This window comes from Arachis hypogaea, chromosome 19 (genome assembly GCF_003086295.3).
Source record: "Arachis hypogaea cultivar Tifrunner chromosome 19, arahy.Tifrunner.gnm2.J5K5, whole genome shotgun sequence".
NCBI classification, from domain to species: Eukaryota; Viridiplantae; Streptophyta; class Magnoliopsida; order Fabales; family Fabaceae; genus Arachis; species Arachis hypogaea.
In genome coordinates this window covers 87,823,394-87,846,988 of record NC_092054.1, presented here as the reverse complement: position 1 = coordinate 87,846,988, position 23,595 = coordinate 87,823,394, and the positions used below count along the sequence as shown (strand labels likewise).

At 39.4% G+C, this 23,595-nt stretch overlaps 2 non-coding genes across 2 annotated transcripts; one reads left to right on the top strand and one right to left on the bottom strand.

The window, feature by feature from the left end:
- Positions 1–1,713: 1,713 nt before the first annotated feature.
- Positions 1,714–1,820, bottom strand: LOC112781667 (small nucleolar RNA R71). The gene has a single exon (XR_003192431.1). It is a non-coding gene; the product is annotated as a small nucleolar RNA R71 (small nucleolar RNA).
- An 18,481-nt stretch (positions 1,821–20,301) lies between these two features.
- Positions 20,302–20,409, top strand: LOC112782042 (small nucleolar RNA R71). Its single transcript, XR_003192785.1, has one exon. It is a non-coding gene; the product is annotated as a small nucleolar RNA R71 (small nucleolar RNA).
- The last annotated feature ends 3,186 nt before the right edge of the window (positions 20,410–23,595 follow it).

The window sequence follows — 23,595 nt, the reverse complement described above, 5'->3', positions numbered from 1 at the left end:
CAACTAAACCCCTTTCATTGGGTTAAGGAGCTCTGTTGTAATTTGATGGATCAATTTTAGTTTTCATTCTCCTTCTTCTATTTTTTCTTTTGATTTTACTAGAAAGCTTTCGATCTTCATCCAATTGGGTAGTTATCTTGGAAAAGAAGCTATTCATACTTGGATCTCTTCTGAACCTTGAAAGAGGAATGAAGGGATCATGCTAGAAATGCTTTCTCATGCTGGACCAAATTGGGTGTGGATGGATATGTGACTATAATCCTTCCAACACTTGATTTGGGAAATGCATGTGGTATAATCAGTGACCATACTTCATCTCTTCTCATGAGCAATTGACCAAGGAATTGGCTATTGATCAAGATTTGAGAGATTGAATTACAAGGAATTGTAATTCGATCACTTAAGATTGCCAAGGAGATCAATGAATGCATTGATTGAGGAAGAGATGAAAATGAACTTGATCCGGAGAATGCAACATCTCCTGAGCCCAATGAACTCCCCATTTCTGATCTTACCCATTCTCTTTAATTTCTGCCATTTACTTTTATGAGCAATTGCCCCATCCCCATTTAAGATTCTGCAATTTACTTTCCGCCATTTACATTCAGCTCTTTATTTCCAGCATTTACTGTTTCCACTATTTACTTTCCCACCATTTAATTTTCTGCAATTCCCAACTCAAATTCTGGTTCGCTCAACTAGAACATTCCTTTAATTAAAGTTGCTTGATCAATCAATCTCTGTGGGATTCGACCTCACTCTATTGTGAGTTTTTACTTGACGACGAATTCGGTACACTTGCCGAAGGAAATTTGTTGCGAGACAAGTTTTTCGCGTATTAAGTTTATGGCGCCGTTGCCGGGGATTGATTTTGAATCAACAATGATTAAATTGGAGGATAACTAGATTGAGTATTTTTAGTTTGTTTGATTTAATTTTCTGTTTGAGTAATTTACTTTCAGTTTTTGTTAATTTCTTCCCCCTACTTTTTCGTTTTTTTTAGTTATTTACAATTCAGTTCACTGACCCACTAACTGTTTGATATATTTCATCACTCATACTAACTGTAATTCTAACAAAAATACTTCCTGCATCTATTTTCTTTGCTTGTGCTTTGTTGGTTGTATGACAGGGAGAAGAAGCGGGGCTTCAACTTCCTTTGATTCAGAACCTGAGAGGACCTTCCTTAGATTAAGAAGGGAAGCAAGAGAAAAACGAGTAGTGGGTGCCGAAGAAGAGGAGGAATACTTTGAACCAAACATGGAAGAAAACATGGAAAACCATCATGAAGAAGAGGCTCACAACCATGGCAGAGAAGGTTGAGCAAATCATGCTGGGGAGGAGAGAAGAGTTTTAGGCTCTTACATCAATCCAAACCCAGGAAACTGTGGAAGTAGCATTCAAAAGCCGACCATCCATTCCAATAATTTTGAACTAAAACCGCAGCTCATCACCCTTGTTCAGAACAACTGTTCGTTCGGAGGAGGACTCCAAGAAGACCCCAATCAACATCTAACCACCTTCCTGAGGATATGTGACACGGTGAAGTCTAATGGTGTTCATCCTGATGCCTATAGACTGCTCTTATTTCCATTCTCACTCAAGGATAAGGCAGCCAAGTGGCTAGAGTCTTTTCCAAAGGAGAGTTTGACAACTTGGGAAGATGTGGTGAACAAATTTTTAGCCAGATTCTATCCTCCCCAAAGAATCAACAGGCTGAGAGCTGAGGTCCAAACTTTCAGGCAACAAGATGGTGAGACTCTATATGAAGCATGGGAGAGGTTTAAGGAGCTGACCAGGAGGTGGCCACCAGATATGTTCAATGAATGGGTGCAGCTACACATTTTCTATGAAGGCCTTTATTATGAATCAAAGAAGGCAGTAGACCATTCATCTGGAGGATCTCTGAACAAGAAGAAGACCATTGATGAAGCCATAGATGTCATTGAGACTGTAGCAGAAAATGACTATTTCTATGCTTCTGAAGGAGGGAACACTAGAGGAGTGATGGAGCTAAACAATGTAGATACTCTGCTGGCCCAAAATAAGCTCATTACCAAGCAGCTGGCTGACCTCACCAAGAAGATGGAGAGGAACCAAGTAGCAGCAATCACCACTTCATCAGCAACCCAAGACTTGAAGAGCCAACTAGAAGATCAGAAGAGTAGTATATATAGGAGTAACTTTAAATTAGTTTGGAGAGCTGGAAACTTTAGGGAGCCTTTGGCCTAGAATTACTCTCTGTATTTTACTTTCTCTGCACTTCTAGTTTACTTTCAGCATGTATTCTCCATCTTTGTTTTCATTTTCCAGAGCTATGAACAACTAAACCCCTTTCATTGGGTTAGGGAGCTTTGTTGTAATTTGATGGATCAATTTTAGTTTTCATTCTCCTTCTTCTATCTTTTCTCTTGATTTTACTAGAAAGCTTTCGATCTTCATCCAATTGGGTAGTTATCTTGGAAAAGAAGCTATTCATACTTGGATCTCTTCTGAACCTTGAAAGAGGAATGAAGGGATCATGCTAGAAATGCTTTCTCATGCTGGACCAAATTGGGTGTGGATGGATATGTGACTATAATACTTCCAACACTTGATTTAGGAAATGCATGTGGTATAATCAGTGACCATACTTCATCTCTTCTTATGAGCAATTGACCAAGGAATTGGCTATTGATCAAGATTTGAGAGATTGAATTACAAGGAATTGTCCTTGTAATTCGATCACTTAAGATTGCCAAGGAGATCAATGAATGCATTGATTGAGGAAGAGATGAAAATGAACTTGATCCGGAGAATGCAACATCTCCTGAGCCCAATGAACTCCCCATTTCTGATCTTACCCATTCTCTTTAATTTTTGCCATTTACTTTTATGAGCAATTGCCCCATCCCCATTTAAGATTCTACAATTTACTTTCCGCCATTTACATTCAGCTATTTATTTCCAGCATTTACTGTTTCCACTATTTACTTTCCCGCCATTTAATTTTCTGCAATTCCCAACTCAAATTCTGGTTCGCTCTACTAGAACATTCCTTTAATTAAAGTTGCTTGATCAATCAATCTCTGTGGGATTCGACCTCACTCTATTGTGAGTTTTTACTTGACGACGAATTCGGTACACTTGCCGAAGGAAATTTGTTGCGAGACAAGTTTTTCGCGTATCAGAAAGCATGAAGAAATGAAGTTTTGGAAGATTCATCTTCCGTGCGTGCGCATAGTGATGCGTGCGTACGCACACGCGCGCAAGTTTGGCGATGCGTACGCGTGACCCACGTGTACGCATCACTTCAGTCACATGACTTCATTAATTCAGCACGCTGGGGGTGATTTTTGGAGCTTTCTTGGCCTATTTCTGAAGGCTTGGAGGCTGAAATCAAGTGCTATATGAAGGGAACTTCATGGCATATGAAGGGAGATCTCACTTGTAGGGTAGAAAACACATAGTAGGAGTAGGAGTAGTGTAGATTAGGAAATTCTCTCTTAGGGTTTTAATTAGGGTTTGTAGAATTTTATACTTCAAGTTTGATTTTGGATTATAGCAATTGCATTGTAAGTATTTCTTTAATTTCTCTTTTAATTACATTACTTGTTCTACACTTTCATCTATTTCAATTTCTCTTGTCAATATATGCATAGTTTACAATTTTGGATTTTTAGTTGTTGAATTTGATGTTTGATTCTCATTTTATGTTTGTTGAGTTGCCTTGGTTGCTTGTTATCAATTGTGGTTCATAGCTTTTATTATTTTCCCAATTTTGCTATATTTTATGTTTATTCCCTCTATGTGTTTGGTGAAATGCCAATCTTAGTTATGATTTCCACCCCTTGGCTTGGGAAAAATGAGTCTATGGATTACTAGAGCCATAATGTCCAATATTTAGTGATAATTCTTGGGTTGTTAGTTGTTATTGTTTCCACTAATGCTAGCTTTTTACTAAGGTAATTAGTAAGTTAGCTAGGACTTGTGGATTAATAACAATTATGCTCACTTAACTTATCCTTCGATGTTAAGGATTGACTTAGTGAGAGTAATCCATCATAATTATCATAGTTGTGGTTATGGCTAAGAGGGATTCCATAACTCATCCCAAGTCAAGGTTTATTTTATGTTTTGAACTACCTTTCCATCACTTTATAGCATTACTTGTTTATATTACATACATAGTTCTTTTATTCCTTTATTACTTTGTTAATTGCAATTCTTTCTTGTTCTTTTATCTCATTATTTCTTTATTGTTTCTTTATCATTGAAAACCCCTTTGATTCTCACAACCAAAAATTGTGCACTTATTGGCATTAGTTCCTAGGGAAGACGACCCGGGATTTAAAACTCCCAGTTAATTTGTGTTGATTGTGACATCTTTAAGATTATAATTTGATTGATGATCAATGGTTGGATTTGGACTATACTTGCAACGTCAATCCTATTTTTAGTGTGAAAATCTAAATCCATGCTTTTGGTCATTGTCAAAGACCCCAACCAGCATCTAACCACATTCTTGAGAATATGTGATACTGTGAAGGCCAATGGTTGATGACAAGTCATCTTAGCCTAGTTTCACTAGTCTTTTTCTTTTGTTTTGAATTGATTTTATGCACTTTCTTGAGCCATAAGTAAGCCAATTGAGTAAAATTTCATGTTTCCTTTGATTCAATCAACCATGGAAGAATTAATGTAATTTCATGAGATTTTGTGCTATAATTGTCATATACTATGAAAGAATAACAATCTCATGATTTTGAGCATAGCTTTGATATGTTTGGTTGATTGATGATAGGGGAAAAGAGCTTTGAAGAAGGTTGGAGAAAGAAGGAATGGCTAGGAGTAAGAGAGAACAAAAAGCTTGAGCCAAAGTTTGCCTCAAACTTTAGCTCAAACTTTTGGAAAAGTTGAAATCTCCCAGGAAGAAGCAAAAGCTTGTGCCAACGTTTGCCTCAAGCTTTTTGGCAAACGTTGGCACCACACACCAACACCCTGGAGGAGAAAAGCTTGCGCCAACGTTTGCCTCAAGCTTTTTGGCAAACGTTGGCGCCACCATCAACACACCCAGGAGAGCAAAAGTTTGCGCCAACGTTTGCCTCAAACTTTTTGGCAAACGTTGGCGCCACAAGGCATACAAGAAGGCTCAACGTTTGGCTCAAAGTTTGACCTCAAACTTTAGTCCAAACGTTGGTAGCAGCAAAAGGGGGCAGCTGATATGAAAAGCTTGAGCCAAAGTTTGCCTCAAACTTTGACTCAAGCTTTTATGATTCATGGCCCGGTTCACAATGGGTTTCTCTCCAACTCCAAGAGTAATCAACAGAGGCTTTTATCAACCCAATTCCATCAAGAGCAAAGGTCCAATTCAAGGCTTGAAGACCATTTGAAGAAAGTGTATAAATAGCTTAGGATTTAAGTTTTCAAAGAGCTTTCCTTTTCGTTTTGCTGAGAGTTTTGGAAAGCTTTTGGTTAGGAGTTATTTGGAGATTCTGAGTCTTGGGGAAGGAGAATTGAATTCTCTTCCTCTTAGTTTTCTTGCTTTCAATTTCATTTACAATTTGTCTTGGATCTTGGGTTAGAGAATTGAAGGAATTCTGTTTCAATCTCATCCTGAGATCTCTCTGTTTTATTTACTACATAATTGAATTTCAATTTCTGTTTATTGCCTTTTCTTCTACTCATTCTACAATTTACTTTTCTTTATTTCATGCAATTGAATTCTACATTTGGATCTAGGAAGGCATTGAGATCTAGACTCGATTATCTAGTCTCTTGGGTCTTGAGATCTGGAGTTTTCATTTTAAATTCTCTGTTTAATGTTTTTCAAGTTCATTTAAATTTCCGTTCTAGATCCGGTTCAATTCAATTCTTCTTCTACTTTTCAGTTTAGTGCAATTTACTCTTCCTTGTTTAAATTCTGCAAACCCACTTCCCAATCCCCTTTATAATTCAAGTAATTTACATTTCTTGCACTTTAAGATTCAGCCATTTACATTTCTTGCAATCTAAGTTTCTGCAATTTACATTACTTGTTCTTTAAGATTCAGCTTATTTACTTTCTTTGCTCTTTGATTTTCTGCAAACTACCCCTCCCTTTACATTTCAAGCAATTTAGTTTCTGCAATCACAAATCACCCAACCAATACTTGATTCGCTTGACTAAATCAACCACTAAACTAAAATTGCTCAATCCTTCAATCCCTGTGGGATCGACCTCACTCACGTGAGTTATTATTACTTGATGCGACCCGGTGCACTTGCCGGTTAGATTTGGGTATTTTGGAAATTCGTTTTTCCGAAAATTTCCCCCATCAAGTTTTTGGCGCCGTTGCCGGGGATTGAAATAGATTGACAATGATTAAGTGAAGTGGAGATCTAGATCAAGCACTTCTTCTTTTTTGTTTCTCTAATTTTTGACTGACACACTAACTGTTTGAAATTTTGCTTAAGCTAACTAAAACTTCATTCTAGCAATAGATTGAAGTGTTACTGGTGGTGTTTCTTTTGTTTTGTTTGTATGTCAGGTACAGGGAGAGCCACTCCTGTTTTATCTGAAACTGACCAGAGAACTCTTAGAAGGTTAAGAAGAGCTGAAAGAGGGAAGAATATTGTTGGAGAGGAAGAATCTGAGGAAGAATATCACGAGATGGAAGGAGATCCATCTAATCCAGGAGGAAGGGTTAACAATAACCCACAACAGAGAAGAGTACTGGCCTCTTATACTTTTGCAAATGCTAGACATTGTGGAAGCAGCATTCTCACCCTTAATGTCAATGCAAATAACTTTGAATTGAAGCCACAACTCATCACATTGGTCCAAAACAACTGCTCGTTTGGAGGAGGACCATTGGAGGATCCAAACCAACATTTATCCACTTTCTTGAGAATTTGTGACACAGTTAAAAGCAATGGAGTGCACCCTGACATATACAAGCTGTTGTTATTCCCATTCTCTCTCAGGGACAAAGCCACTCAATGGCTAGAAACATTTCCGAAGGAAAGCATTAACACTTGGGATGATTTGGTGAGCAAGTTTCTTGCCAAGTTTTACCCCCTCAAAGGATCATCAGGTTGAAGACTGAGGTGCAGACATTCACGCAATTGGATGCTGAAAATCTGTATGAGGCATGGGAGAGATATAAGGCTCTGCTGAGGAAATGTCCACCAGAAATGTTCACTGAGTGGGACAAGCTACAGAACTTCTATGAAGGACTCACTCTAAAGGCTCAAGGGGCACTTGATCACTCAGCTGGAGGATCATTGCAACTGATGAAAACTGCAGAAGAAGCTCAAAATCTTATTGACATGGTGGCTAATAATCAGTATTTTTTTGCGCATCAAAGGCAACGCCAACCATCACAAAGGAGAGGAGTAATGGAGTAAGAAGGAGTGGACTCAATCTTAGCTCAAAACAAAATGATGCAGCAACAGATTCAGCAACAATTTGAGCAAATGGCCAAAAGAATTGATGGCCTACAAGTAGCATCAGTGAGTGCCACAAGCCAACCAACCACTCCTTGGGGGCATAATGAGGAGAACCAAGAGGAACAACAGCAAGAGCAAGTGCAGTATATGCACAACCAAGGTTCAAATGAGGTGTATGGTGATACCTACAATCCATCATGGAAGAACCACCCAAACCTCAGATGGGGGGATAACCACAACTAAAACCAACAACCATGGCAGAGGAACTCAAACCCAAACACCTTAAGAAACAACCAAAACCACAACCAGCAGCAGACTAACCAAAATCCCTACAGAAAACCCCAAAACAACTACCCCAACTCTAACCATTATCCATCCAATAACCAACCTACCAACCAAAGCACTTACCATCAACCATCAGCACCCCATAACCAAGCAATTTTACAAGACTCTCAGAGGATTACTAATCTGGAGATGCTCATGGAAAAGATGATGAAGAACCAAGAAATGACCACAAAGAACCAGGAAGCCTCCATGAAGAGCCTAGAGAGGCAGATTGGGCAAATCTCTAAGCAAATTTCTGTTGAGAGACCTTCAAGCTCACTGCCGAGTGACACAATCCCAAATCCTAAAGAAGAATGCAAGGCGATACAATTAAGGAGTGGGAGAACATTGATGAGCAACAATGACACTACAAAGATGCAAGTAGAGAGCAGCAAAAGAACAATAGAAGATGAAAAGCAAACAAAGGCAGATGAAGCCAAGGATCAAGTTGTGATGCCAAACAAGAGCACTGAGAAACTCAAAGAGAAGAACAACCAGCCACACAGTTCAAAAGAAGTGATTCAGGGACAGCAGCAAGTGGGAAAGAGCATCACACCTCCACTTCCATATCCCCAGAGGTTCAGCAAAGAGACTAAGGACCAACATTTTCATAAGTTCCTTGAGACTTTCAAAAAGCTGGAGATCAATATTCCCTTGGCTGAAGCACTTGAGCAAATGCCTCTGTATGCCAAGTTTTTGAAGGAGCTTATTAACAAAAAGAGGAGTTGGCTTGAGAAGGAAACCGTGTTACTCACCGAGGAATGCAGTGCTGTGATTCAAAGGGGCATTCCACCAAAACTCAAGGATCCAGGAAGCTTTGTAGTCTCATGCACCATTGGCAGAATAGTTCTCAACAAAGCTCTCTGTGACCTTGGTGCCAGTATCAACTTAATGCCTCTCTCAATGATGAGAAAGCTTGCCATAGAAGAACTTAAACCCATCAGGATGTCGTTGGTCATGGCTGACAGATCAATCAAAACACCCAATGGAATTGTGGAGAATCTGTTGGTGAAGGTTGGGGAGTTTATTTTCCCAGCAGATTTTGTGATTTTGGATACTGAAGAGGAAGTAAACAATTCCATCATTTTGGGAAGGCCATTTCTAGCCACAGCAAGAGCCATCATTGATGTAGAAAAAGGAGAAATAATCTTCAGGGTCCACAATGAACAAATGGTCATAAACATTTTCAAGTCAATGCAACACATTCCTGAGCAAGAGGATTACATGAGAGTGGATATGATAGAGAGTTTGGTGGAAGAAATGCTGGAAGAAAGTTCTCAAGAGCAAGAAGGAAATCAAGGGACAACAGAGGAACAGGTAGCTGAGACTTCTATTGAGCAAGATGAAAAACAAGACAAGAAGGAAGAAGTACGAAAACAAGAACTGAAGCCATTACCCACCCATCTCAAATATGCATTCCTTGGCACATCGGAAAGCTTCCCAGTGATCATTAATTCATCCCTGACAAAAAAGGAAGAAGGAGAACTTCTTGATGTACTCAAAGCTCACAAAGATGCTTTGGGATGGACCATTGATGACCTGAAAGGCATCAGCCCTGCAGTGTGTATGCATAAGATCCTCTTGGAGGACAATTCCAAACCAGTGGTTCAACCTCAAAGAAGGCTAAATCCCACAATGAAGGAAGTTGTCCAGAAGGAAGTAATGAAGTTGTGGAATGCAGGGATAATCTTCCCAATATCTGACAGCTCATGGGTGAGCCCGGTTCAAGTTGTACCAAAGAAAGGAGAAATGACGGTCATCACTAATGAGAAGAATGAGTTGATCCCTACTAGAACAGTGACTGGGTGGAGAATGTGCATAGACTATAGAAGATTGAATGATGCCACAAGAAAAGATCATTTCCCTCTCCCATTTATTGATCAGATGCTGGAAAGATTGGCCGGCCATGCCTATTATTGCTTTTTGGACGGGTATTCTGGGTACAATCAAATCGTGGTAGATCCCAAGGACCAAGAGAAGACTGCCTTCACATGTCCATTTGGAGTTTTTGCATATAGGAGGATGCCATTTGGGCTATGCAACGCCCCAGCCATATTTCAGAGGTGTATGCTTTCCATTTTCTCTTATATGGTTGAAAAATTTTTAGAGGTCTTCATGGACGACTTTTCTGTTTTTGGTGATAATTTCAACACTTGCCTGAACCATCTAACTCTTGTCTTAAAATGGTGCTAAGAAACTAATTTGGTTTTGAACTGGGAGAAGTGCCATTTCATGGTACACGAGGGGATTGTTCTTGGTCATAAGGTTTCAAGAAAAGGAATAGAGGTTGACAAGGCAAAGGTTGGGATCATAGAAAAACTCCCTCCACCAGCTAATGTGAAATCTGTTAGAAGTTTCTTGGGGCATGCAGGATTTTATAGAAGGTTTATCAAGGATTTTTCAAAAATAGCCAAGCCTTTGAGTAATCTATTAATGCTAGATAATCCTTTTGTGTTTGATGAAAACTGCCGGCATGCCTTTGAAACTTTAAAAAATAGACTCACAACAGCAGCAATCATCACACCCCCAGATTGGGAACTGCCTTTTGAACTCATGTGTGATGTAAGTGACCTTGCAATTGGTGCTGTACTTGGACAAAAGAAGGGAAACTTGCATCATGTCATATATTATGCAAGTAAAGTGTTGAATGAGGCCCAAAAAAATTACACCACAACAGAAAAGGAATTGTTAGCTGTAGTCTATGCATTTGATAAGTTTAGATCATACTTGATAGGATCCAAAATTGTGGTTTATACTGACCATGCTGCCCTTAAGTATTTGATGTCAAAGCAGGATGCTAAACCAAGACTTATCAGGTGGATACTGCTCCTACAAGAGTTTGATATTGAGGTAAGGGACAGGAAGGGCACTGAGAACCGGGTTGCTGATCATTTGTCGAGGCTACCACAAGAAACAATTCAAAAAGCCTCCCAGCCCGTGAATGAAAGCTTCCCAGATGAGCACCTTTTACAGATCCAGCAAGCACCTTGGTTTGCTGACATAGCAAACTACAAAGTGGGAAGGAAGATACCTCAAGAGTTCTCTAAGCAACAAGTGAAGAAGTTAATCAATGAGGGAAGGAAATTCTTATGGGATGAACCCTTCCTGTTCAAGAGATGTTCTGATGGAGTAATTAGAAGGTGTTTCCCTGAGAGTGAAATGAGGGATATCTTGTGGCATTGCCATGGTTCAGCTTATGGTGGACACTTTGGCCCAGAAAGAACAGCTGCAAAGGTACTGCAGAGTGACTTCTATTGGCCAACTATCTTCAAGGATGCCAGAGAGTATGTTCACCAATGTAATGAATGCCAGAGAGCAGGAGGACTGACAAGAAGGAATGAGATGCCTCAAAACTTCATCTTGGAATTGGAATTATTTGATCTATGGGGAATTGATTTCATGGGACCCTTTCCCCCTTCCTATTCTTTCAGATATATCTTAGTAGCAGTGGAGTACGTCTCAAAGTGGGTGGAAGCCATAGCCACAACCACCTGTGATGCACAGATTGTCCTCCAATTCCTTAAAAAGCACATTTTCACAAGATATGGAGTGCCCAAGGGTCTTGTTAGTGATGGTGGTGGTCACTTTTGCAACAAATAGATGGAGAAACTCCTCCACAAATATGGAGTAATCCATAAAGTAGCCACACCTTACCACCCTCAGACTAATGGCCAGGCTGAACTAGCAAATAGGGAATTAAAGAAGATCCTAGAGAAAACAGTGGGAAGCACAAGAAAAGATTGGGCTAGGAAGCTAGAAGATGCATTATGGGCATATAGGACAGCTTTCAAAACTCCTATTGGCAAGTCACCCTTTCAGCTATTGTATGGCAAATCCTGCCACCTCCCTGTAGAGCTTGAACACAGAGCTTTTTGGGCCACTAAACTCCTCAACCTTGACTCCCAAGCTGCAGGAGAGAAAAGGTTGTTACAACTAAATGAGTTGGACGAATTCAGGTTAGAAGCCTATGAGAGTGCTAAGATATACAAGGAAAGAGCTAAGAGGTGGCATGATAAGAAGATCACAAAGAAGGAGTTCAAGCCAGGACAGTAAGTGCTCCTGTATAACTCAAGGCTTAAGATCTTCTCTGGCAAACTTAAGTCTAAGTGGACTGGCCCATACTTGGTGACAAAGGTTTTTCCTTATGGGAGTATTGAATTGCTAGATGAAGCAACAAAGAGTCCATTCACAGCAAATGGTCACAGAGCAAAGCTGTACTTGGGAGGACAATGGGATAAGGAAAAAGAGGTTCGGAGCCTACAGCCTTCTTGAAAAGAATTGAAGGATGTCAAGCTAGTGACATTAAAAGAGCGCTTGTTGGGAGGCAACCCAACCAGAGGTAGTTTTCTTTTCATAGCCTTTTCAATAAAAATGTTGAATATTTGGTATGCATTGCAAGGAGCTAAGTTTGGTGTTACACACCAAAACAATTTAAAGGAGAATGAAGGATTATAAGTTTGGTGTTCCACCAAAACATAATTTAAAAACATATTCTCACTTCTTGCACAATACTAGCTCCAAGCAATCAAACAGATTATTCAATTACTTAATTGCTCTCTAGTTTTAACTTCATAACCCTTAGCAAGAACACAAGATTTTACATATAGTTGACCTATTGCATCAGAGGAAGTGGCAAGGAACTAAGTTTGGTGTTCCCACACCAAATTAAATCCAAAAGCCGCACTCAATTCATGCATACTAACCAGTCACCTAAGGGCTTGAGAAGCAAGCAACTTTTGAGAATTATGCAGGGAACTAACCACCAATTGAAGACCTAATGCACCATGACTCAAAAGGGGATCAACAAAAAGAAGGACAAAAGAACTGCAAACCAATAAGTTGTATCTATACTTAACTTCAGCTGTTGAGAGATGCTATGATTTATATCTTACTAAAGTGTTCATCTAGTACAAGTAGAATCAATTTTCTTAAAATAAGTAAGCTAGTCTAAGTGTGTGCTTGTGTGTTTACTTTCACTTAACAAAAAGCATGCTTTGTCCCCTGCATCTTTAATTCAATAAAAGAAATGTTTGAATGTGAAGTAAGATAGTTCTCTGTTAGATAGAAGTACAATAAAAGTAAGTGGTGGTATGTATGTGTGATTGTATGATAGCTCACTTTTAGTGAATAAGAGAACTAGGATGTCTCCTTCTAAGTAGAAAGTGGCATACTGTCTATGAATCTCAATCAAATAAAAGTCCTTGGTTAAAAAGAAAAACAAAAAGAGAAAAGAAATAGCCAAAGAGTGGCAACAGAACAAAAGAAAATAAAAAGAAACAAAGCTAGACAACAATAGCTTGAACCTTAGAATATATGCCTGTGGTGTCTTTGTACTAGGATCTGCTTGGATTATTAAGTTCTTTGGAGTGCATCAACACTTGGTGACTTGGGTTAACTAACCTGGGATCATCAGTTGAAAGTCCACTATCAAGAGCAACCTAACTACAAGGCATTTAGTAACCCAAAGAGGTGTTGGGCATCAATGTTTTAAGAAGGAATGTGAGCCAAGTGTCTATAGTGAATAATGTGTCAAGTATAAAGAAAGAAAAGAACTTGTTACACATGACACTGAACTAAAGCTTAGAGAGAAAAATAATAGTCAAGGACAAAGGAATAATGAGAGGTCATAGCAGTGTGTTGCTTGATGCTTGAAGGAGACTTTCTAGGCCTAAAAGTCAATAAGAAGTGAGTGTTTACATATCCACATAAAACCCCATGAACTACCAATAATACTCTGCTAGCATGAACATCCTCTTCCATTTCATTCTTTCTTCTCAATAATTCTTTTCTTGCTTGGGGACAAGCAAGCTTTAAGTTTGGTGTTGTGATGACAAGTCATCTTAGCCTAGTTTCACTAGTCTTTTTCTTTTGTTTTCAATTGATTTTATGCACTTTCTTGAGCCATAAGTAAGTGGTATGCGAAATTGCTACTCAGGTTGTGAATTATTGTTCAAAATTGATTCCCCGGCAATGGCACCAAAAACGGATGCACAGGACCATGGTCTAAACATATCTTCACAACTTCGCATAACTAACCAGCAAGTGCACTGGGTCGTCCAAGTAATACCTTACGTGAGTAAGGGTCGAATCCCACGGAGATTGTCGGTATGAAGCAAGCTATGGTCACCTTGTAAATCTCAGTCAGGCGGATATCAAATGGTTATGGAGTTTTCGAAAATAATATAATAAAATAGGGATAGAAATACTTATGTAATTCATTGGTGAGAATTTCAGATAAGCGAATGGAGATGCTTTCGTTCCTCTGAACCTCTGCTTTCCTGCTATCTTCATCCAATCAGTCTTACTCCTTTCCATGGCTGGCTTTATGTGATACATCACCACTGTCAATGGCTACTTTCGGTCATCTCTCGGGAAAATGATCCAATGCCCTGTCACGGCACGGCTAATCGTCTGGAGGCATCACCCTTGTCAATGGCTTCATCTTATCCTCTCAGTGAAAATGGTCAACGCACCCTGTCACGGCACGGCTATTCATCTGTCGGTTCTCGATCATGCTGGAATAGGATTTACTATCCTTTTGCGTCTGTCACTAATGCCCTGCAATCGCGAGTTTGGAGCTCGTCACAGTCATTCAATCATTGAATCCTACTCGGAATACCACAGACAAGGTTTAGACCTTCCGGATTCTCTTGAATGCCGCCATCATTCTAGCTTACACCACGAAGATTCCGATTAAGAGATCTAAGAGATACTCATTCAATCTGATGTAGAACGGAAGTAGTTGTCAGGCACGCGTTCATAAGGAATGATGATGATTGTCACATTCATCACATTCAGGTTGAAGTGCGAATGAATATCTTAGAAGCGAAACAAGATGAATTGAATAGAAAACAGTAGTACTTTGCATTAATCTTTGAGGAACAGCAGAGCTCCACACCTTAATCTATGGAGTGTAGAAACTCTACCGTTGAAAATACATAAGTGAAAGGTCCAGGCATGGCCGAATGGCCAGCCCCTCTGATCTAAGAACCAGACGTCCAAAGATGATCAAAGGATCAAAAGGTGATCAAAAGATACCTAATACAATAGTAAAAGGTCCTATTTATAATAAACTAGCTACTAGGGTTTACAAAAGTAAGTAATTGATGCATAAATCCACTTTCGGGGCCCACTTGGTGTGTGCTTGGGCTGAGCTTTGAGTGTTGCACGTGTAGAGGTCCTTCTTGGAGTTGAACGCCAGCTTTTGTGCCAGTTTGGGCGTTCAACTCTGGTTTTGGCTCCTTTTCTGGCGCTGGACGCCAGATTTGGGTAGAAAGCTGGCGTTGAACGCCAGTTTACGTCATCTATTCTTGGCCAAAGTATAGACTATTATATATTGCTGGAAAGCCCTAGATGTCTACTTTCCAACGCAATTAAAAGCGCGGCATTTCGGGTTCTGTAGCTCCAGAAAATCCACTTTGAGTGCAGGGAGGTCAGAATCCAACAGCATCAGCAGTCCTTCTTCAACCTCTGAATCTGATTTCTGCTCAAGTCCCTCAATTTCAGCCAGAAAATACCTGAAATCACAGAAAAACACACAAACTCATAGTAAAGTCCAGAAATGTGAATTTAACATAAAAACTAATGAAAAAATCCCTAAAAGTAACTAGATCCTACTAAAAACATACTAAAAACAATGTCAAAAAGCGTATAAATTATCCGCTCATCACAACACCAAACTTAAATTGTTGCTTGTCCCCAAGCAACTGAAAATCAAATAGGATAAAAAGAAGAGAATATACTATAAATTCTAAACTATCAATGAAACATAGCTTCAATCATATGAGCGGGACTTATAGCTTTTTGCCTCTTGAATAGTTTTGGCATCTCACTTTATCCATTGAAGTTAGAATGATTGGCATCTATAGGAACTCAGAGTTCAGATAGTGTTATTGACTCTCCTAGTTCAGTATGATGATTCTTGAACACAGCTATTTTATGAGTCTTGGCCGTGGCCCTAAGCACTTTGTTTTCCAGTATTACCACTGGATACATAAATGCCACAGACACATAATTGGGTGAACCTTTTCAGATTGTGACTTAGCTTTGCTAAAGTCCCCAATTAGAGGTGTCCAGGGTTCTTAAGCACACTCTTCTTTTGCTTTGGACCTTGACTTTAACCGCTCAGTCTCAAGTTTTCACTTGACACCTACACGCCACAAGCACATGGTTAGGGACAGCTTGGTTTAGCCGCTTAGACCAGGATTTTATTCCTTTAGGCCCTCCTATCCACTGATGCTCAAAGCCTTGGGATCCTTTTTGTTGCCCTTGCCTTTTGGTTTTAAGGGTTATTGGCTTTTTGCTCTTGCCTCTTGGTTTTAAGAGCTTTTGGCTTTTTTTCTTGCTTTTTCTTTCTATTTTTTTTCGCCTATTTTTTTTTTCTGCAAGCTTTGTTCTTTGCTGCTTTTTCTTGCTTCAAGAATCATTTTTATGATTTTTCAGATTATCAAATAACATGTCTCCTAGTCATCATTCTTTCAAGAGCCAACATATTTAACATTCTTAAACAACAACTTCAAAAGACATATGCACTGTTCAAGCATACATTCAGAAAACAAGAAGCATTGTCACCACATCAACATAATTAAGCTAAGTTCAAGGATAAATTTGAAACTCATGTACTTCTTGTTCTTTTAAATTAAAACAGTTTTTATTTAAGAGAGGTGATGGATTCATTGGACATTCATAACTTTAAGACAAAGTTACTAACTACTAATGATCATGTAATGAAGACACAAACATAGATAAGCACATAACATAGAAAACGAAAAATAGAGAAAGCAAGAACAAGGAATGAATCCACCTTAGTGATGGTGGCGTTTCCTTCTTGAGGAACCAATGATGTCCTTGAGCTCTTCTATGTCTCTTCCTTGTCTTTGTTGCTCCTCCCTTATTGCTTTTTGATCTTCTCTTATTTCATGGAGCATGATGGAGTGCTCTTGATGTTCCACCCTTAGTTGTCCCATATTGGAACTCAATTCTCCTAGGGAGGTGTTGATTTGCTCCCAATAATTTTGTGGAGGAAAGTGCATTTGAGGCAGCTCCGGGATCTCATGGTAATGAGCTTCTTGCGCCTCTTGAGCTCCATGAACGGGCTCTCTTGCTTGCTCCATCTTCTTCTTAGTGATGGGCTTGTCCTCTTTAATGAGGATATCTCCCTCTATGTCAATCCCAGCCAAATTGCATAGGTGGCAAATGAGGTGAGGAAAGGCTAACCTTGCCATAGTGGAGGACTTGTCAGCCACCTTGTAGAGCTCTTGAGGTATAATCTCATGAACTTCCACCTCTTCTACAATCATGATGCTATGGATCATGATGGCCCGGTCTATAGTAACTTCAGACCGGTTGCTAGTGGGAATGATTGAGCATTGAATGAACTCCAACCATCCTCTAGCTATAGGCTTGAGGTCCAATCTTCTTAGTTGAACTGGCTTGCCTTTGGAGTCAATCTTCCATTGAGCTCCTTCCACGCATATGTCCATAAGGACTTGGTCCAACCTTTGATTAAAGTTGACCCTTCTAGTGTAAGGGCGTTCATCTCTTTGCATCATGGGCAAGTTAAACGCCAACCTCACATTCTCCGGACTAAAATCTAAGTATTTCCCCCGAACCATTGTAACATAGTTCTTTGGATCCGGGTTCTTACTTTGATCATGGTTCTTGGTGATCCATGCATTGGCATAGAACTCTTGAACCATTAGGATGCCGACTTATTGGATGGGATTTGTTAGAACTTCCCAACCTCTTCTTTGAATTTCATGTCGGATCTCTGGATACTCATTTCTTTTGAGTTTGAAAGGGACCTCAGGGATCACCTTCTTCTTGGCCACAACATCATAGAAGTGGTCTTGATGGGCTTTGGAGATGAACCTTTCCATCTCCCATGACTCGGATGTGGAAGCTCTTGTCTTCCCTTTCCCCTTTCTAGAGGATTCTCCGGTCTTAGGTGCCATCAATGGTAATGGAAAAACAAAAAGCTTATGCTTTTACCACACCAAACTTAGAATTTTGCTCGCCCTCGAGCAATAAAAGAAAGAATAGATGAAGAAGAAGAAGAAATGGAGGAGAGGGAGAGTGGGAAGTATTTCGGCCAAGAAGGGTGTAGAGGGGTGTGTTGTGTGAATTTGATGAAGAATGGAGGGCTTTATATAGGGAAGGGAGGGGGGAAAGGTTTCGGCCATATGGGTGGGTTTGGGTGGGAAATTGGTTTTGAATTTTAAAGGTAGGTGGAGTTTATGAGGTAGGTTTATGGGGAAGAGTGGATGGATGTGAGTGGTGAAGAGGTGATGGGGAAGAGAGATTGAGGTAATTGGTGAAGAGTTTTGGGGAAGAGTGTTTATGGGATTGTGTGAAAGAGGGGTGAGAAGAAGTGAGTGGAGGTAGGTGGGGATCCTGTGGGGTTCACAGATCCTGAGATGATCCTGTGGGGTCCACAGATCCTGAGGTGTTTAAGGATTTACAACCTTGCACCACATTAGGAATGTAAAATGCCCTTGCACACAACTCTGGGCGTTCAGTGCCAGGTTGGTGCCCATTTTGGGCGTTCAACGCCCATTTACTAGCCATTTCTGGCGTTGAACGCCAAAACCATGCTTGTTCTGGGCGTTCAGCGCCAGGATGCTGCCCATTTTGGGCGTTCAGCGCCAGAACCATGCTCTGTTCTGGCGTTGAACGCCAGGCAGATGCTCTTCCAGGGTGTGATTTTTCTTCTGCTGTTTTTGATTCCGTTTTCAATTTTTATATTTATTTTGTGACTCCTCATGATCATGAACCTAATAAAACATGAAAAACAAAAATAAAATTAGATAAATAAACATTGGGTTGCCTCCCAACAAGCACTTCTTTAATGTCAATAGCTTGATAGTGGGCTCTCATGGAGCCTCACAGATGTTCAGAGCATTGTTGAAACTCTCCAACACCAAACTTAGAGTTTGGATATGGGCGTTCAACACCAAACTTAGAGTTTGGTTGTGGCCTTCCAACACCAAACTTAGAGTTTGACTGTGGGGGCTTGGGTTGACTCTGCTCTGAGAGAAGCTTTTTATGCTTCCTCTCCATGGTTGCAGAGGGAGATCCTTGAGTTTTAAACACAAGGGAGTCCTCATTCCATTGAAGGACTAGTTCACCTCTGTCAACATCAATCACAGCTCTTGCTGTGGCCAGGAAAGGTCTTCCTACGATGATGGATTCATCCTCTTCCTTTCCAGTATCCAGGACTATGAAATCAGCAGGGATGTAAAGGCCTTCAACCTTTACTAACACGTCCTCTACTTGTCCATATGCCTGTTTTCTTGAATTGTCTGCCATCTCTAATGAGATTTTAGCAGCTTGCATCCCATAGATTCCCAGTTTCTCTATTACAGAGAGGGGCATGAGGTTTATTCCTGAGCCAAGGTCACACAGAGCCTTAAAGATCATGGTGCCTATGGTACAAGGTATTATGAACTTTCCAGGATCCTGTCTCTTCTGAGGCAATGTCAGTTGATCCAGATCACTTAGTTCATTGATGAACAAGGGAGGTTCAACTTCCCAAGTATCAATGCCAAATAATTTGGCATTCAGCTTCATGATTGCACCAAGAAACTTGGCAGTTTACTCTTCAGTAACATCCTCATTCTCTTTAGAAGAAGAATACTCATCAGAGATTATGAAGGGCATAAGGAGGTTCAATGGAATCTCTATGGTCTCTAGATGAGCCTCAGAGTCCTTTGGTTCCTCAGAGGGAAGCTCCTTATTGATCACTGGACATCCCAGGTGGTCTTCCTCACTGGGATTCATGTCCTCCTCTCCCTCTTTGGGTTTGGCCATGGTACTTATGTTAATTGCCTTGCACTCTCCTTTTGGGTTCTCTTCTGTATTGCTTGGGAGAGTATTAGGAGGGATTTCAGTGATCCTCTTACTCAGCTGGCCCACTTGTGCTTCCAAATTTCTAATGGAAGACCTTGTTTCATTCATGAAACTCACAGTGGCCTTGGACAAATCAGAGACTAAGTTTGCCAAATTAGAAGTATTTTGTTCAGAGTTCTCTGTCTGTTGCTGAGTGGATGATGGAAAAGGTTTATTATTGTTAAACCTGTTTCTTCCACCATTATTAAAGCCTTGTTGAGGCTTTTGATCCTTCCATGAGAAATTTGGATGATTTCTCCATGATGAGTTATAGGTGTTTCCATAAGGTTCACCTAAGTAATTCACCTCTGCTATTGCAGGGTTCTCAGGATCATAAGCTTCTTCTTCAGAAGATGCCTCTTGAGTACTGTTGGATGCAGCTTGCATTCCATTCAGACTCTGGGAAATCATATTGACTTGCTGAGTCAATATTTTATTCTGAGCCAATATGGCATTCATAGTATCAATTTCAAGAACTCCCTTCTTCATAGGCGTCCCATTACTCACAGGATTCCTCTCAGAAGTGTACATGAACTGGTTATTGGCAACCATGTCAATGAGTTCTTGAGCTTCTGCAGGCGTTTTCTTTAGGTGAATGGATCCACCTGCAGAAGTATCCAATGACATCTTTGATAACTCAGATAAACCATCATAGAATATATCCAGGATGGTCCATTCTGAAAGCATGTCAGAAGGACACTTTTTGGTCAGTCCTTTGTATCTCTCCCAAGCTTCATAGAGGGATTCACCTTCTTTCTGTCTGAAGGTTTGAACATCCACTCTAAGCTTGCTCAGCTTTTGAGGAGGAAAGAACTTGGCTAAGAAAGCCTTGACCAGCTTATCCCAAGAGTTCAAGCTATCTTTAGGTTGAGAGTCTAACCATATTCTAGCTCTGTCTCTTACAGCAAAAGGGAAAAGTATGAGCCTGTAGACTTCAGGATCAACTCCATTAGTCTTAATAGTATCACATATCTACAAGAATTCAGTTAAGAACTGAAAAGGATCTTCAGCTGGAAGTCCATGAAACTTGCAGTTCTGCTGCATCAGAGAAACTAATTGAGGTTTCAGCTCAAAGTTGTTTGCTCCAATGGCAGGAATGGAGATGCTTCTTCCATGTAAATTGGAATTAGGTGCAGTAAAGTCACCAAGCATCCTCCTTGCATTATTATTATTTTCGGCTGCCATCTCCTCTTCTTGTTCAAAAATTTCTGAAAGGTTATCTCTGGATTGTTGTAATTTAGCTTCTCTTGATTTCCTCTTCAGAGTCCTTTCAGGTTTTGGATCTGCTTCAACAAGAATGTTCTTGTCCTTGCTCCCGCTCATATGAAAAAGAGAGAACAGAAAAATAATAATAATAATAATAGGGGTCCTTTTTACCACAGTATAGAGGTCCTAGTGTGAGTAGAAGAAAAGAAGAAGAAGAAATTCGAACACAGATGGAAGAGGGGGTGATGACAAGTCATCTTAGCCTAGTTTCACTAGTCTTTTTCCTTTGTTTTCATTTAGTTTTATGCACTTTCTTAAGCCATAAGTAAGTCAATTGGGTTGAATTTCATGTTTCCTTTGATTCAATCAACCATGGATAAATTGATGCATTTTCATGAGTTTTTGTGCCATAATTGCTCAGATGACAAAAAGAAGAATAAATCTCATGATTATGGCATAGCTTTGATACAATTGTTGATTAATGATAGGTGGAATAAAGCTTGGAGGAAGGTTGCAAGAATGGGCTTGAAAAAGAGGGATTCACGTTTGAGCTAACGTTTGCCTCAAACGTTAACTCAAACGTGAGAAGTAGATGAAGAACACCCTGGAGAAGAGCCAACGTTTGCGCCAACGTTTGCCTCAAACGTGAGGTCAAATGTTGGCGCCAAAAGGAATGAAAAAGAGCACTCCTGGGCACGGCAACGTTTGAGCCAACGTTTGCCTCAAACGTGAGGTCAAACGTTGGCACCAAACAGCATGAAGGGGCATACTTCCAACAAGAATAACTTGAGTTGTAGATGTCCAATTGAGGTGATTCCAAGTGGGTTAGAAAGCTGACATTCAGAGCTTTCCAACCATATATAATAGTCTATATTGGGCATAAAATTGGTAACGCGACAAGAGGACAAAGTTGCCCCCAAGAAGCATACAAAAAGGGAGCCTGGGAAGAACCACGTTTGAGCTCACGTTTGACCTCAAACGTTGGCTCAAACGTGGATGACAGCAACTTGGCCGAGCTGCATAATGCCACACACAAAGACGTTTGAGTCAACGTTTGCCTCAAACATTGACTCAAACGTGAATGGTTCATGGCCCGGTTCACAAATGGATTTCTTCCCAACACCAAGAGCAATCATCAGAGGCTATTATCAACCCAATTCCATCAAGACTAAAGGCCTAATTCAAGGCTTAATGATCATTTGAAGAAAGTGTATAAATAGCTTACGATTTGAAGTCTTAGGTAGGCTTTTCCTTTTTAGTTTTTACTGAGTGATTTTGGGGAGAGCTTTTCCTTTTAGAGTTTTCTTTAAACATTTTCATAGTAGAGAGCTTTTGGGTTTTGAGCATTTTGAGATTCTGAGTCTTGGGTGTTGAAGAATTGAGAAAATTCTGTCTCAATCTCACTTTGAGATCTCTTTCTGTTTTGATTTATTGCATCATTGAGAATTTGCTGTTTCACCTCTTTTCTTCTACTGCTGGATCTTTACTTTCTTGCAATTGAATTCTCACTTTGGATCTAGGAAGGCATTGAGATCTAGACTTGGTAATCTAGTCTCTTGAGTCCTGAGATCTACATCTTTCAATTTCAATTTCCTTGTTTCGTTGCTACATCAAGCTTATTTTCATTGTCATTTGAGATCCGGTTTAATTGAATTCATCTTTTACATTTCTGTTTGTTAAATTTTACCTTTCCTTGTTTAATTTCTGCAAATCCATTTCCCAATTCCCTTTATAATTCAAGTAATTTACATTTCTTGCACTTTAAGATTCTGCAATTTACATTTCTTGCATTCTAAGTTTCTGCCATTTAATTTCTTGTTCTTTAAGATTCAGCACTTTTATTTTCTGTTCTCTTTAATTTCCTGCAATCTACCCCTCTCCCTTTACATTCTATACAATTTAATTCCTGTCAACAAAATTTCACACAATCAACACTTGTTTGCTTGACTAATTCAACCACTAAACTAAAGTTGCTCAATCCTTCAATCCCTGTGGGATCGACCTCACTCCCGTGAGTTTTATTACTTGATGCGACCCGGTACACTTGCCGGTGAGTTTTATGTCGGATCATTTTCCGCACATCAGGGGGTTCGAATTTGGGTGGGATGAAGTGTTAGTAGATGAATAAATAAATAGAAGGAGATGAGAGAGAAGGAATTTTCGAAAATAATTTTTGAAAAAGAGTTAGTGATTTTTGAAAATAGTTTTTGAAAAATGTTAGTAATTTTCGAAAATTAAGATTTAAAAATTAAAATAATTAATAAATTAAAAAGAAATTTTGAAAAAGGGGGAAGATATTTTCGAAAATGAGAGAGAGATTTAGTTAGGTGGTTTTGAAAAAGATAAGAAACAAACAAAAAATTAGTTAGTTAGTTGAAACAAATTTTTGAAAAGATAAGAAGTTAGGAAGTTAGAAAAGATATTTTGAAATCAAATTTTTGAAAAAGATATGATGAGAAGATATTTTTGAAAAGACATGATTGAAATTAGTTTTGAAAAAGATTTGATTTTTAGAATCACAATTAATGACTTGATTCACAAGAAATCACAAGATATGATTCTAGAACTTAAAGTTTGAATCTTTCTTAACAAGTAAGTAACAAACTTGAAATTTTTGAATCAAAACATTAATTGTTATTGTTATTTTCGAAATATTGATATAAAAATAAGAAAAAGATTTTTGAAAAAGATTTGACTTTTGAAAAGGATTTTGAAAAAGATAAGATTTTCAAATTGAAAATTTGATTTGACTCATGAGAAACAATTTGA